Below are 15,286 nucleotides of genomic sequence, written 5' to 3'. Positions count from 1 at the left end.
GAAGGGATAGAAGGGATAGGGGGATGGCAGGGATAGGAGGGAAGAAAACACTCTATTCCAGCCCTGGTGGGAGGGAGGGGTGGAAGGTAGGGATAGAGGTATAGGAGGGAAAGGAGGTATGGGAGGGATAGGAGGGAGGCAACACTGTTCCAGCCCAGGTGGGAGGGAGAGATAGAGGGATATGGTGGAAAGTAGGGATGGGTGAAGGTAACACTCTGTTCCAGCCCTTGAGGGAGGGATGGGGGGTAGGGAGGGATAGGGGGGATGGGGGGATAGGGGGGGATAGGGGGAAGGTAACTCTGTTCCAGCCCTGGTGGGAGGGAGGGGTGGAAGGGAGGGATAGAGGGATAGGAGGGAAAGGAGGGATAGGAGGGATAGGATGTATAAGAGGGATAGGGGCATAGGAGGAAGGCAACACTGTTCCTGCCCTAGTGGGAGGGAGAGATAGAGGGATATGGTGGAAAGTAGGGATGGGTGAAGGTAACACTCTGTTCCAGCCCTTGAGGGAGGGATGGGGGATAGGGAGGGATAGGGGGGATGGGCGGATAGGGGGGGATAGGGGGAAGGTAATACTCTGTTCCAGCCCTGGTGGGAGGGAGGGGTGGAAGGGAGGGATAGAGGGATAGGAGGGAAAGGAGGGATAGGAGGGATAGGATGTATAAGAGGGATAGGGGCATAGGAGGAAGGCAACACTGTTCCAGCCCTAGTGGGAGGGAGAGATAGAGGGATATGGTGGAAAGTAGGGATGGGTGAAGGTAACACTCCGTTCCAGCCCTGGAGGGAGGGATGGGGGATAGGGGGGGATGGAGGGGGATAGGGGGGTGGAGGGGGATAGGGGGGATGGAGGGGGTAGGTAATACTCTGTTCCAGCCCTGGTGGGAAGGAGGGAGGGATGGAAGGGAGGGAGGGAGTGAGGGATAGGGGGATGGGAGGGATAGAGGGATAGGAGGAATGGGCAAATAGGAGGGAAGCTAACACTATGATCCAGCCCTGGTGGGAGGGAGGGAGGGGTGGAAGGGAGGGAGTGGCGGATTGGGGGATAGGAAGGATAGGGGGATAGGAGGGAAGGTAACAAAGTTCCAGCCCTGGTGGGAAGGAGGGACAGGAGGGGCTTATCGTTGTGTACCCACAGTTCTCTTTCTATACATTTATTCTTGTGTATATAGATTCACTACATCCATTTATTTTACATGTGTATTATTGCCATTTGATTTATGGGAACTTGCTGTAGCAAATATTCCCCTTTATTTGGCAAATATGTTGAGCTTTGTTCACATAGTATTTTGGTATACTAAAGTTTAGAGAGTCCTATTTTGATTTTTTGTTTACATTGTGTCCTGGTATTTTGAAGTCTTGCCCAGGTGCTCTGAAAAAAAGCAAGACATTTGCCCATTTCCCAGTTGATGGTCAATGCAGGGCAGGCTGCAGCACTGATCCTTTTGGATCAGTCTGCAGGCCTTGATACCATCTCTCCTACCCTGCTTACCTGTCTACTACAGGAATTGGGGTTAAAAGGCTCAGCATTAAAACTGCTGGCATCCTTCCTTAAGGGCAGTACTCAGACTGTGATTGTCAAACAATTCAAGTCAGAATCTATCACCTTACCATGTGGGGTTCCTCAGGGATTCTCCCTGAGCCCAATCTTATTCAACCTATAAGTCTCCCCACCAGTCAAACTGATACAATCTTTTGGGCTAGAGGCTACATCGTAAGCCTACAACACTCAAATAAGTGTAACAATCACTAAAGAAATGGAGGCCTTCTCTGCCAACTTTAAAAACTGTATGAAGGCAGCAACTAATTGGGTGGGTAAAAACTAAGACTAAATGGAAACAAGACAGATGTCTTGATTTTTGCAGCTAGCCCATCCATATGGAACAAGGTGGCCAGAAATGTTAGGTACTCTGCCAGCAAAACATTGGGAGTGATTGTGGACAATAATCTATTGTTCAACCTTCAGGCAACCGCACAGTGTGGACCTGCTTCTGCGTCCCAAGGTTGCTTCGGAAAAGTGTATCCTTTTATCCCACTACTGGTGCACAAACAAGTAGCTCTGGCTTACATCTCATCCAGGCTTGATTACTGTAATGCGTTCTAGCTTGACATCAACTAAGCTGCAGATGGTACAGAATGCAGAGGCCAGACTGATTGATTGATATTCCTAAATACCACTCAGTCTCTGCAGGATTAAGCAAGCTTCATTGGCTCCCTGTGAAAAAGCGCATTAGGTTTAAAGCCCTGTGTATTGTACAGAAAGCCCTACATAACTCAGGGCCTGGAGGAACCAGAACAATGTTCCAATGTTATGTTCCTTCCAGGCAACTCCACTTTGCAAATCCAAATTGGTTAGTGAATTCCAAGTTCCGGATGGAGAGGCAGAGCCTTCTCGGTGGTCACAGCCAAGCTCTATAACTCCCTCCCCGGTAGTCTCAAACCTGGCTTTTAGACCTAAAAGGAAGGTTGCGATGACTCCATAAACAGAGCCTGTTATCCTTGCCGACTTCTCTTTCATCAGAACTAACCAGTCTTTAGCACCTTGACGCCTTTGGGCATTTGTTCACTCCTACAAACATTTAATTTCCTTTGTAAGAGGGTATGGAGGTAGACAAGCTCATAGATGGCATCTCTTATCCATTGTTAACTGCCTTCTCCATCCTGCTCACATGGTTTCAGGCAGCCTAGCATACTAAGGATCATGGTAGTTGATCATTGATATGGAGCAGTGACTCTAATCTAACTGAATTAGAAGAAGAGGCTCAAGCGATCACATCATCTGCGACACCCACCTATCCACTCTGCAACATATCTTGAGGGCACGTATGTTGTTGTGTACTGTGGATGATGTAGATTTATAGCCGTGTTTGGGGTGTGACCTGGGGAGCACCATGTAACAAGTAGAGGTGCGGTGAAGAGAAATGTCTAGTGTTCTACTATACCCCCAGCTTTTATGGAACCACAAGCATAATTACAGGTCGCTGGGGCAAGCAGGGCTGAGGGAAAGACTACCAAAGGACAGAAAATGCAGTGCCTTGGATGGGGGTGGGGGGGCTTGGCAGGGAGCAGCCTAAGATCTTTGGTTCCTGCCTGTGGAGGCACCAATGGGCAGAAACTGCCTGTGTTCCTGGAGGTGACAGCTCTCCTGAAAAATCTATTTCCTGGTCCACTGTTAGGAATGCAGGTTAGACGTTAAATCTTGCAGGCCTGGGAGTTGGATTAAAACAATGTTGGGGCAGATACAGAACAAGGAAGATTTATTTGAGACCTGTTCCAGCACATAAAAATAAAAAAAAGAACACAAGAAGGAAGGTAATCTCCAGGACAAATGACTTGCCTTATGAGAGAAAATGCTGCTGAGCTTCATTTATACCCTAAAACCAGACCTTAACAAGAAAACTACGATTACTGTAACAGGAGTATGGTCCATGGAGAAGAGGGAGGACCTCACAAGTTGCGTTTGGAAGGTGGAACATATAGCAGATACCACCTAGGCTCACCTACAAGCTACAGAAAGTGAAATACAGGACTCAACAAATCAGCTAGATGATTCGAGACACCCAGGGTCCGGACAACTGAAGACATGGTAAGGCTTGAGTAGTAAACTGAAATTCTGAGTAGCCAGAGGCATGGGAACTAAGCGCCCTCCATGATTGCTCAAGGGGAATATTCTACACTCCAGGATAGGTTTCCTTTTGTAAGTTTTTCATTGCTCCACATGACCATTGGGTGACTGAGAAATTCTATATATGATTTTACAGATATTTTCTCTTATTAAGAAATGGTTGGTGTCTGTACCCTGCTAGGTTAAAGGTAGACTTCTGGTGAAGAACAATTGGATGGGGACTTGCTATATCTTCGATTGATGGTTTGGATAACAAAAACAATTTAGACATAAAATGGCTTAAAATCAAATTAGAATGAGAACGATGGGGAAATGAAAAGTCGCACTGAGAAACTATTGTAGCAGGAAAGTTGGCATTAAAGCAAGACAGATATTACAGGCTCACCCACGTGGTAAAGGTTGAAAAAACAAATCCGTTAAGTGATAAGCAATCTTACACGCTCGGAGCTTGGGTATCAGTTATACACAGCGATTACCATGTTATATAACCCTGTCAATACAGAAAATGAATTTGCCTCCAACATAAGGTCTGAAAAAACTGCATCAGCAGCATCATGAAAAGGATACATGCCTGTAACGACACACTATCACTAAAACAATCAACTTTAAAATGTATATCGACATGTACACGTTCTCAATAATCAACTGGTCATTTCCTGAAAACATTTCAAATGTGCCATTAAATAGAAACTTATCTTTTTAAACACATTCCCACAAAAACCTCTGTCTTTTTCTGAAAAAACTATTTTTTCATTGTTACTAAATAAACGCATAACAAAGCTAATTTGATAAAAATGCTAGAATTTTACTCAAATACAAGCTTTCCATTTTAGTATATGCACACTAATTTGGTCTCCGAATATCAGATTCACATTTTATCTAGTAGCGTACTCTTGTACCCCACATGAATTTACACTGCCCCACGTGCAGGAACCAAGCAGTGACTGGATCATCCAATGCTCATTTGGTCACCCCAGGTGTCGAGTTTGACTGCCAGCATGAGTTATGTTTATGTCAGTAGATCTATAAAACTATCAGTAGCCCTCTGTCAAAAATGTTTTTAAATGTTAGTACGTGAAGAGCAAATATGTATGTCATATAAACGCACTTTCCCCAAGAGGAGTAGCCCTTGTCTGCTGAATTCAGCTCTATTTAATGTCACTACTTTATATAAGGGTGAGCGAAATTGCACAATGTGTTCCCAAAAAGCCATGTAAATACCATAACAATTTAGTGATATTTCTCTTTTTTTTTTACATGAGCGCACACTTCAGATAAAAAAAACCTCATGGGATACCAGAGAGTGGTGTAATGAAAAAATGTCTTTTGACAAGAAATCTTCTGCAAAAACCAGGCTCGCATGCAAGAATAACTAACTTGGGTAATGGAATATTTCCAGTAATTTTGGGAATTTCAAGTTACACAAAATGTGAGCATTACACAAATTTTGTCAGCATATTTAAAATATCGCCCAAGACTAATGATTCAAAGTAACTTGAGATTTTGAACAGTCCCTACCTTATACTCAACTTATGCATGTGGAAAGAGGGCTGGTGTTGGCTACAAACTCCACCCCTACATGGTGCTTGAAGTGTGTCAAGATTTTCAAAAGAATGATGGTGTACATTGTAGGAGAGTAGGATCTGCTTCACATGGGTACCCCCACTTTTTGCTGGTGTTTCACTGTTTTTCGACCTTAGTCTGGCTGTGGCCCTGCTAATCAGGACCCCAGCCTAGCTGCTTCCTCTCTAAAATGGTTTCCATGTACATTAGGTACATATCCAAGTAGATTCCGGTGTGCCTTATAAGCCCCTAGTATATGGTATACTATGTACCTAGGGCATAGGTACCTCAGAGGCCTACCAGGGGCTGAAGCATGTGTTATGCCACCCCTGGGAAGCACTCCAAAATGGCACCACAGGTCTGCTACAGCAGCCTAGGTAAGGGTGTGCTTGCACCCCTTACTGTGGTATAGGCTACCTATATCACTACTGTTGGACCTGTCCCTTTTGGCAGGTTCACCCCCAAACTTTTTGCATTTATCCTGGCCTTTTTCCCTATGTAGTGTTAGTAGTTTTAGGCCTATAGGCACTTTTAGCATTGTGTCCCAGTGTAAAGTGCGTGCACTCTGTTACATGTAGTGAAACTGGCCTGCCCTCCCATAGGATTGCATGGGGGATATGTGTGTCCATGGTAGTTCCTGAGGTGAGAGGAGTGCAGGGGCGAGTTTGGTATGTGCAAACTCGTGGGAATAAATGCTGTGCAATGGTGTGTGCAGATTTATGGTGACTGGTGGGGAAGTACCACTTCTAGAAATTGGCATGTCTGTATGCTGAGTGATGTGAATTGCCTGTCTGGCTTGTGATTGACAGGAGCTGAGAGGGCTGGGTAATTCCAGGAGCCAGGGTGAGTCTGCCCGGTGGTGATTGGAGAGATCTGCATGTAGATGGGAGGGAGGAGTTGCACCTGGGACCTGAATAGGGCTGGGCCTTCCCTTCACAATGCTGGCTCCACCTCCTGTGGTGCGTCTGATGTCCCTGGCCTGTCCAGTAAATAGAGAGGGGAGCTGGGCAAAACAAAGTGCTCCTGAATCAGTTGTATCTGGTTCTCCCCTTGCCCTACAGTTGCAGAACAAAGGAAAATGCTGTATAAAAGAAGGGGCTGTGACCCCATGAAAATGTTCTTGTTTTTGGACTGGAATCTGCCAGGGGCGTGCTGGGGCCCAGGGGAAGGCTTGCCTCCCTGGGCCCTGCCCTGCCACTGGATGCCTGGAATACTGGTTTTGGGACCTTTTGCTCAGATCCCCCAAGACCGTGGAGGAGCATGTCCTGATCCTAGTGCCTGGCGATCGCTTATCTCATTTTGCTGCTAAGCACTTTATTTTTTTCTAAAGAGGAGCGCTGGATCGTCGCAGCACTGGGCTGCACGTCGCCTCAGAGGGAATCCCCAGCGTAGGGATTACCCCACATTTGCCTTGTCGAGCAGGAGCCCACCCCACCTATTTCCATGATTGTAATCGGGTGCCCACCCCGCTTATGGCCGTCTCCTCATGCCTTAATTGCGCGGGTGCCCACCCGCGACTTTGCCAGGATTAGATTGAGCGGGTGCCCACCCCGCTTGCTATTTCTTTTTTTGTTTTGTACGGAGGGAGCCTACCCCTCATTGCCCCCGAGATCGCTGCCACCATCCGCGGCCCACCTGGTTGTGGGCGGGGCCGCCGTACGGAAATGGAAGTAACCAGCGCAACGTGTGGCAGCGAGGTTGCAGGAAGAGCGGGGCTCCCGTGAGCTGGTGGGAGCCCCGGTGCAAACAAATGGTGGCCGAAGCTTGGCGGGAGCCTATCCCGCCTTCGAGTGCCCTGCAGAGTGCGGCCACGGTATTTGAAGTCCCGGTCCCAGGAGAGGGCCCGGGCAAAGAGCAGAGCACCTGGGAGCTGCTGGGAGCCCCGGGTAAAGAGAAGAGGCTGCCGGCACCAGAGCTGGACCTCCCCGTGTGGAGGAGGAGAGGTCCCATGCACCAGCCTTGACCGAGACTGCCCGCAAGGAGGAGAGTCCTGCCTTCGGCCCAGCCGGTGAGTGAAGAGGGCTGGGGGGGGGGAAGAGGGGACCGAGGCACAAGTACCGGCGCCTACCGCCTGAGTGGCCCCACATGGCAGAGGGCCACTCCATCGGGGGCGTCTGTTTTGGGAGCCAGCCGCTCCAGTGCTTGGGGGAAGTTTTGTTTTGGGCACAAGGGAGCCCAGAGGGGCCCGTGCCATGGTCTCAGTTTCCCCAGTTACCAGTGTGCAACTGCAACGATGTGGGGCCAGTGTTATCTAAAGCGCCAGTCCTCTTCACAGTGTTTGGGGGCCAGTTCTTTCTCTAAGTTTGCGCACAATTACGTCTGGAGCCAGTGTGCTCCAGGGGACATGAGGTGTAGAGCCTAGGTGGCTCCAACGTTGGGCACATCTATTTCCAGGGCCAGTAAGAGCCCCTGCCCACATCTTGATATTTACAGCTGCGCAGCAATTAGTGCCAGCTGCATTGTTTAGGCCCCCATGTTATGGTTTTTAGCTACCCAGCAAGTAGTGGGTAGTTGCAATGTTTAGGCCTACGCAGATTGCGCACCCGTGACTTTCGCTGCTCTGGCAGCGGGCCCTGACTCTTGGGACATCGGGTATTTGAGCCCCCCCCTTTTTGGATGGCCAGTTGGCCAGGGGGAGTGTTAGAGTTATAGGGCGCCAGGCCCTACTGTGATTCTTGGGTGCTGGGAAATGTAATGTATGTAGAATGATTTACACACCTGTGTTGATACCTCTAAATGTGCGTTATGATCATGAGGTTAGTTCGCATATAATGGTTTATGCTAGTGAGTTATTCCCTAATGTAGTTATACTTAGGAGGTTAGGGTTTAATGTGTGTAGACTTGAGAGAATTGCATAATGTGGTTATGTTGATGAGGTTGGCGTACAATGCGTTTGGTGCCTAATGTGATACTGTGCATAATGTAGTTTATGTTACAGGCGGATGCTAAGAACAGTGATTCCCAGTGTTTATGATCTGCTGTACTTTTACTAAGTTCGCTTTGTGATGGTTCTGACAGTGGTCCATGTGGCCCTGTCATGTGTACATAATCCCTTGAAAATATTGACCAGTGCCAGTTGGCACAGTGTATAATATGTGCTCACTATTCTAATATGTTATGATAATACAAAGACTATTTTTATATAACCTTGTGTGGAGTTTCTTTTGTGGTGGGCCTGGGATGTTGTCGCTGGGTGAGAATGCAAATGCTTTACACATTGCCTCCGGGATAAGCCTGACTGCTCGTGCCAAGCTACCAAGGGGGTGAGCAGGGGTTATCTTTGGCATGTAACTTCCTTGCCCTGACTAGAGTGGTGGTTCCTGCCTGGCTTTGGCACACGCCTTAGCCAGCCAGAAATCACATTTCTAACAACTACCATTGCGCACACATATAACACCTACAATTCACTCCTATGGCAGGCCTTAACAATCCTGAAGGGAGTGCGCTTGGTTTTTATGTGAGAGGGTGCCCCTGCATGAGCAAAATCCCTCTGCAGTGTTCAGAGTACCTTCTCTGATGCTGTTTGTGGTGCAGCCCAACCATATACTCTTAAGTGCATTATAACCTCGCGGTAAATGCTAACTTTGGGATGGCTGCACGGAAACATGTTCTGTTTGGTGTCAAACGGTTTGGAATACTACACCCCACCAGTTCTGGCGGCGGGGGAAGCATTCCACCCTTGTAGAGGGAGAGATGTTCACACTGGTCTAACCCAGCAGGACTTTCTACAGCTCTGGCATCACAAAATGGATGCCTCTGCCACAGATACGGGTCTGGCCTCCTGCTGCTGACCGCAACGCCGGCAGGGGAGGCCTGGACAATAAGTTTCCTGTCCCAGGGAGGTGCAACCACCTCCCCAGACAGGCAGATGTGTATTGGGGCTGGACAGGAGCACTCTCTGGTGCTTTGAAGTCCTGCACTGGGGGCACACTTGGTGTCCCTGTGCATAGTCCAGTTCAAACTGGTTGCAGGGGCTACCTGCCCCTGCTCTGGCGTGAAACTGGACAAAGGAAATGGGTGTAACCACCCCTCTTTCCAAACCCTCCCATAGGTGGGTCCCTAGAGTATGTCCAACCCCTAAACTTTGTAGAAGTATGGGAACCCAGTACTTGCACCTTTAGATTACCCTGGAAGAAACTCTGCAACATATATCCTGGACCTTCGATGCTCTACTTTGCTTAGAAGACTGAAGAAATCTCCCTTGGGGACAAGGAGCGACTCCCCTGCTTGGCAGGCACCAAAGAAGCAACTGACTGGTCTGCATCATTGAAGCTCCTGCCGAAGTCTTTGCATCACCAGAGGTGGATTTTCAGACTTCCCCAAGGCTACCCTGAGTCCACAGCAAAGCTGAGGCCCGTGGCTATCGTGGGTGACGTAGAACTGTGACCACTGGACATCGTGAACTTTTGCAACACTACTATCTTCTGGGACTTCCTCGAAGTTGTGCTTTGGGCTCCGAGTAGCCCCAGCCTTGAGCACCTCCTACACTGAAGATTGCTGGCCTCCACTCCACGAGTGACCCGTGGGCCAGTTTCAAGTGCGACCGCTCGAGGCTCCTTCGCGATCGCTAGCCCGTTGGCTAGTAGATCCCCACGAAGGCAACTCCTAATTGGGCTTTTCTGGTTGCTCAAGATGTGCCATGACTTACCCTTGCTGGGTGAGTCCCTCAGACCTTGATGGTCTGCACTGCAGTCCTTTCTCTGATTTCCAGTGACTTGCCGTTGCCAAGGCTTGTTGGGTCCAATCTGGTCGCTGACACCACAACACTCGACAAACTTCGTGGGACAGCTCGAATCCAGCTCCTGGTTGTCATCGGCACCTCCTGGACCTCGTGGCTGAAGAGTCAAGACACCTATCAACTCACCTGAAGCACCCAACATCTGTGGGCATTGGTCCATCCTGCCCTCGGGCACTGGCTAGTGACCCAGACTCTGTCCCCTCTGCTTCCAGGTTCCTTCCATCCTAGATCCAGGCTTGGATCTCTTTGGACACCTCTCCACTTCACGGAAGCAGCACTTCTTCTCCAGCTTCCATTGAAATAGACGACACAACCCAACACCAAAAGACACCTATGCACCCGGCTTCCCTGGTTGAGGTAACACGAGTACTCTGGTGCTCCCGTGGGTGCTAGCCCTAGAAATTCCTAAGTCCAAAAGGGTTTGGTCCTAACTCGATTGTAAGTGTCCCTAAACTTTAAACTTCCAACCGCGACATTGCCCATAGAAGCCAACGGGAACCCGCGGTTGTGTTTACACACTGCACACGGCCCCCATGGGTCCCGTGTCACTACCTTGGGTGGTTCCTTGGGGTCCCAGCAATTATACAGGCTCTAGGCCTTGTGTCTAGTTCAGTCATGGTTCTTATACCACTTTATCGGTATATGATTTGGTATGCCCCTAGGGCCCTAACGTGTATTTGTGCTTTTACTATCGATTGCTAACTTGTAAATTAAGTACTTCGAACTCCAGTCTCAAACAGACTAGAGGGGTGTGTTATCTTAAATACATGTATTTTAAATATATACCTGGTGTGGTTGTCCTTTCGTTTGATCATTCAAGAGATTATAGACTGGTAAAACAAGCTGCTTTACATCCCTTCAAGACTTAGCCTGAAGGCTGCTCTCCATAGCTACCACTAGGATAGCTTTCATATAAGGTTGTCTTTAACCATTCACCATAAGGGGTTGTTTGGACTGATACAAGGTGCCCACTAGAACTAGTGGACAGCATATATCAGGCCACCTTCTCACAATGACCCTCTAAAAGCCACAGTACAGGACATTGTCTGCTACCTGCTTAGTTTACAAAAAGCTAGTTTAGCGCACACTTTCATATGGTTCCACCTCTCTCCAGTTGCTGCCTACCTCTAAAATAGACAGCATCTCTCAATTTTTAAAATTTTAACCATCAAAGCTTTCATGGAAGGACTCAAATTAATTATTCCAACACGGGTTCATCCAGCACCCTCTTGGAACCTTAACATCTCTATATATATAGTGGGCCCCTCACTGACAGTCAAAGTGGGTATTTCGGTGTACCAGCGGTTTGAGGGATGGTCTCATATTATAAATGTGCCCTTCAAGGGAGGGCCTGGCTTGGCAGTTCTGCCTGTACTGCCAACCCATGAGGAGCAGAGTCAAAATTGATTTGCATATGGCTCGGTATAAACTGAGGCGGCATGGTGAGCACAAGGAGGATGGGTTGGAATGCTACCCAGAGCGATTGCCCATGGTTAGACAAATTGCAAGCATTCTGCCCATCACCGTTTGTGTGTTTCATGTACTGCCCTCAGTGGCATGGGTATGCCCAGACGTGGGGTCTGTGCTCCATGTGTCACTGGAACCAAGGGGTACCTGGCTAATGAGCCCATACCCAGGGTGAGACCGATCCTGTGTTGGATGTGTTCTGGTTCAGGGGGGACCTGGTTTGGCGGTTCGGGCTGTACTGTTCCCATGAGGAACAGGAGCAAGACTGATTTCCAGCTGGGTGGGTCCAAACTGAAGTGGCATGGTGAGCAAAAGAAAGATGGGTAGGGATGCTACCCAGAGCAAATGGCAGTGGTTAGACAAATTGCAAGCACTCCTCCCATCACCTTTTATGTGTTTCATGCTAAATTGATGTAATGATTCACAAAAAAAACAATATCTGCAACAGGTTTAAATAAACATTTGCATTTTGCCAATGTCTATGTAACAAGGCATTCTGATAAAATGTTATCTATTCATAATGCTTAAATTCACATATTTACCTGTTTTAAACTAAGTGCACTGAAAAGTTAATTTTCATATTTGCTAATGAAGCAATTAGGAATTTGACTTTGAGCTACAATTGGAAAGCGATCATGGAGTCAAGTCCAAAGAATACATGCTATCTTTTCGAAAATTTACTTTTTTTTTTTTTAATTTGTCCAGGTACCAAAAACAATATACACTTTACATTTTACAATCACATTCGAATAGTTTATACAAAATAAATAATATAGTTCTGTAATTAACATACTTGGATCCTATTAACTGAGCAAAGTATTACAGATTAGATTCCCTCCATCTTTTTAATGGAGCCCACAAATTCTGTCCCACTTCTCTTCTTTTCCTACCCCAATGAACAAAAAGGGAAGATTCAATATTGTGTATACCCAAAAGTCTTGCAAGCCACATATGAAACACCGGCGCTTGTGTGTCTTTCCAGCCCGCGGAGATAAGAATCCGAAGAACCGAAACAGCAATAAAAACAAGGGCTTCTGCTTCTTTATTCAGCCCCAACATACTGTCCATTCCCATTATCATAAGAGTAGGGGATAAATTAATCTTAACTCCTAACAGCATCTCCAAAAATTTCTCAATTTCCCCACGAATTACATTTAGTTTCTCACATTGCTGAAACATGTGTACTAAATTTGCTGGCCCTTCCTGACACCTAGGACAGTTATCATTCTCCCTTTTACCCCAAATAAACAATTTCTCTAGCGTAAAATACAACTTAAACAGGGTTTTATATTGTTGGGCTTTCAAATTTGTTGAGCGAAACAACCTCATAGCTAACTGAAGTCGTCAATTATGTGTCATGGCTGATTCGGTACTGTGACCTGCACGGAAGCCTGATTGAAATTGGTTAAGCAGGTTGAATTGATCAATGTGCCTGTTAAGCTGCAAGTTAACACATTTTTCCAGGAGTTTAGCTAGCATAGATATGTTCGAGATCGGACGATAGTTATTAGGGTCCGAGGGGTCAGCTGTTGTTTTCTTTAGGATAGGCGATACCGGACCTGTTTTCAGGCTGTCTGGAATGAGACATTGAAGGAGGGACGTATTTATGATCTTGGTCCAGAGAGGTAGTACAAGGGGAATGAAGTCTTAAATAATTGGCCGGGAGCAGGTCTGTGAAATAGAGAGGGTTTCAGAGAGGTTAGCGCCTTTAATATGGCGTTTTCACTGCAAGTGTTGAAAAGGGACCAAGTGGCGTTTTTGAGGATGAATTTTGGGAGGATGTTAGTTTGTGTGCCAGCGGCACAGATTAGTTCTTGTCCAAGTCCGAGATGGATAATAGGTCCTTGAGTAGATCTGATTTTATGGATTCTGTTTTAGAAGCCAGAAGGAGGCAAATTCTTAACAGGTGGGTAGAGTAAAAGGGATGGCGTTCGGGAGACTGGGTATGTTCTTGGTTTGGGTATTGATAAGATCAAAGAGCTTTTTGGGGCGGTTCTTGGCTTGATCTAGTTGAGTCCTGAAGAAGTCTGTTTTAGATTTCCTGATTTTCCTAAAATAGGAGTTTCTGGAGCATCTTACAAGCTTGAGGTGGTCAGCTGAGGGTGAAGCTCTCCAACGCCGTTCAATTAATCCGAGAGAGCGTCTATCTTTATTTAGCCTCCCATCGTACCAAGGTTTTGAGTTTTTTGTGGAAGCTCTTTTCAGTTGAGGCGGTGCTATGTTATCAAGAAGGTTTTTCATGGAGTGAAAGTAGTGATTGGTCAGCCCCTGGACATCGTTTAGGTCATCCGGGGATATAGAGGGTTTGAGTTAGTAGATGTTAAAGGGATAGAGCCAACGTTTTTCAGGTTTCTCCTCCAGATCTTAGTTCTCAGGGGTTGTGTTGGGAGACGTTTGACCTCTTCCAAGACTTGGAAAGAGATAATGTGATGGTCAGACCAGTCGCATGGGAGGATAGAGTGGAGATGTGTGGAGTCCACATTTGAGATTACTAGGTCGAGAATCGCACCCTTTGTCGTGTGTAGGGCTGTTACATATTTGGATGAGATTAAGGTCTGCGAGGAAGGCTTTGAGGCTGTTTACCCCAGGGTCGCTCAGGTCATCCCAGTGGAGGTTGAAGTCTGCCAAGAAAATTTGATTATTTTGATGGCTGTAATTTGACAACGATATACATTAATTGTTCTATGAATGTGAGGTTATCTCCGGGAGGGTGGTAGAAGGTGTGAAAAGAGCAGCATTGATTATTACTGGCGATGTTTATGCAGAGGTATTAACAGGAAGAAAAAGCAGGGGCATTGGAGTTGGACACGGTTAGGCTGCGGGGGCCCCTGCAAATGATCTGGTGAGTGCCCCGGGACCTGACCCACCCCGGGGCTTAACAATAACGAAGCGCAGGAGTCCACGCTTCGGTTTTTTAATTTTCTCTGCAGGATTTTTCAACCCCATCGCAAATTTTGCAGTTTTTTGAAAAAGCAAAATGCTTTATTGGCCCTGGGGGTCCTTGTGGGATCCCCTGAGCAGGCCTAGGGGGTCAGGGTGTTTCTACCCTGCCCCCTTTTCTTATTTTTCAACCTTTTTCTTGTGACTCCTGGTTTGGAGTGTTGGCAGTTAATCGCAGTTCAGCTCATGGTCGGGAGGGTTTGTGAATCCACCGTGGCCACAGATATCAAAACTTTCTTTTTTAAATTTCTCAGCAACTACTGAACGGATATACACCATTTAACAAAGGGTTCTTTCTGAACCAAGGGCTACCCTTTTGCCAAATTTGGTGCAATTCCGTTAAGCAGTTCGTGCTGTAGCTTTGTCTAAAGTTTCCTATAGAAACATTACATGGGGTTAACGTGTTTTTGGACCCCCCTTTTGTTCTCGGCCCCCCTTGACGAATCACCCCGAAACTTTCAAGACAGGAGCTGACAGGAGCGCCCCACTAGTTTTGAAAATGTTGCAAAGATTCGTCAACCGGCGCCAACGTCGTTGGGAAAAGAAAAAATGCTTTTCCTATGGAAACTAGGTCCCAACTATAACTATCAACCGGCGACCGCTAGTAGGTAATATATATATATTTATTTTGAAGTTATACAGCGCACTGCATGTACGATTCACATTATTTCAGAGTGCAAGCTAAGGAACGCAGCTACTTTTAATCAAAAGACAAAAGACGGGGGGATGGTGGACACAGATGACCCCTGGTAGTTCTGCGGTTCTGTTGGAAGAATCTAAACTTGTCCGTTTCCAGGAGCTTCCTGAAGCGTAGATTGAGGGATAAAAATCATTTATTCTGTATATTCGTACAATGGTATGTTAGCACAATGTATCTAGGACTGTATTTTGACAATATAAACACGAGATATGATTTAGCAGAAGCGTTATTTCTTTTGCTCTGTGTATACACGATAAAA

General features: G+C 46.9%; 1 protein-coding gene across 3 annotated transcripts in view; it reads right to left on the bottom strand.

The window, feature by feature from the left end:
• Positions 1 to 15,286, bottom strand: part of LOC146776052 (uncharacterized) — a 387,820-nt gene that overhangs the window by 337,651 nt on the left and 34,883 nt on the right. The window lies entirely within an intron of this gene.

This window comes from Triturus cristatus, chromosome 12, assembly GCF_964204655.1.
Source record: "Triturus cristatus chromosome 12, aTriCri1.1, whole genome shotgun sequence".
In the NCBI taxonomy this organism is placed as follows: Eukaryota; Metazoa; Chordata; class Amphibia; order Caudata; family Salamandridae; genus Triturus; species Triturus cristatus.
This window is presented reverse-complemented; position numbering and strand designations above follow the sequence as displayed.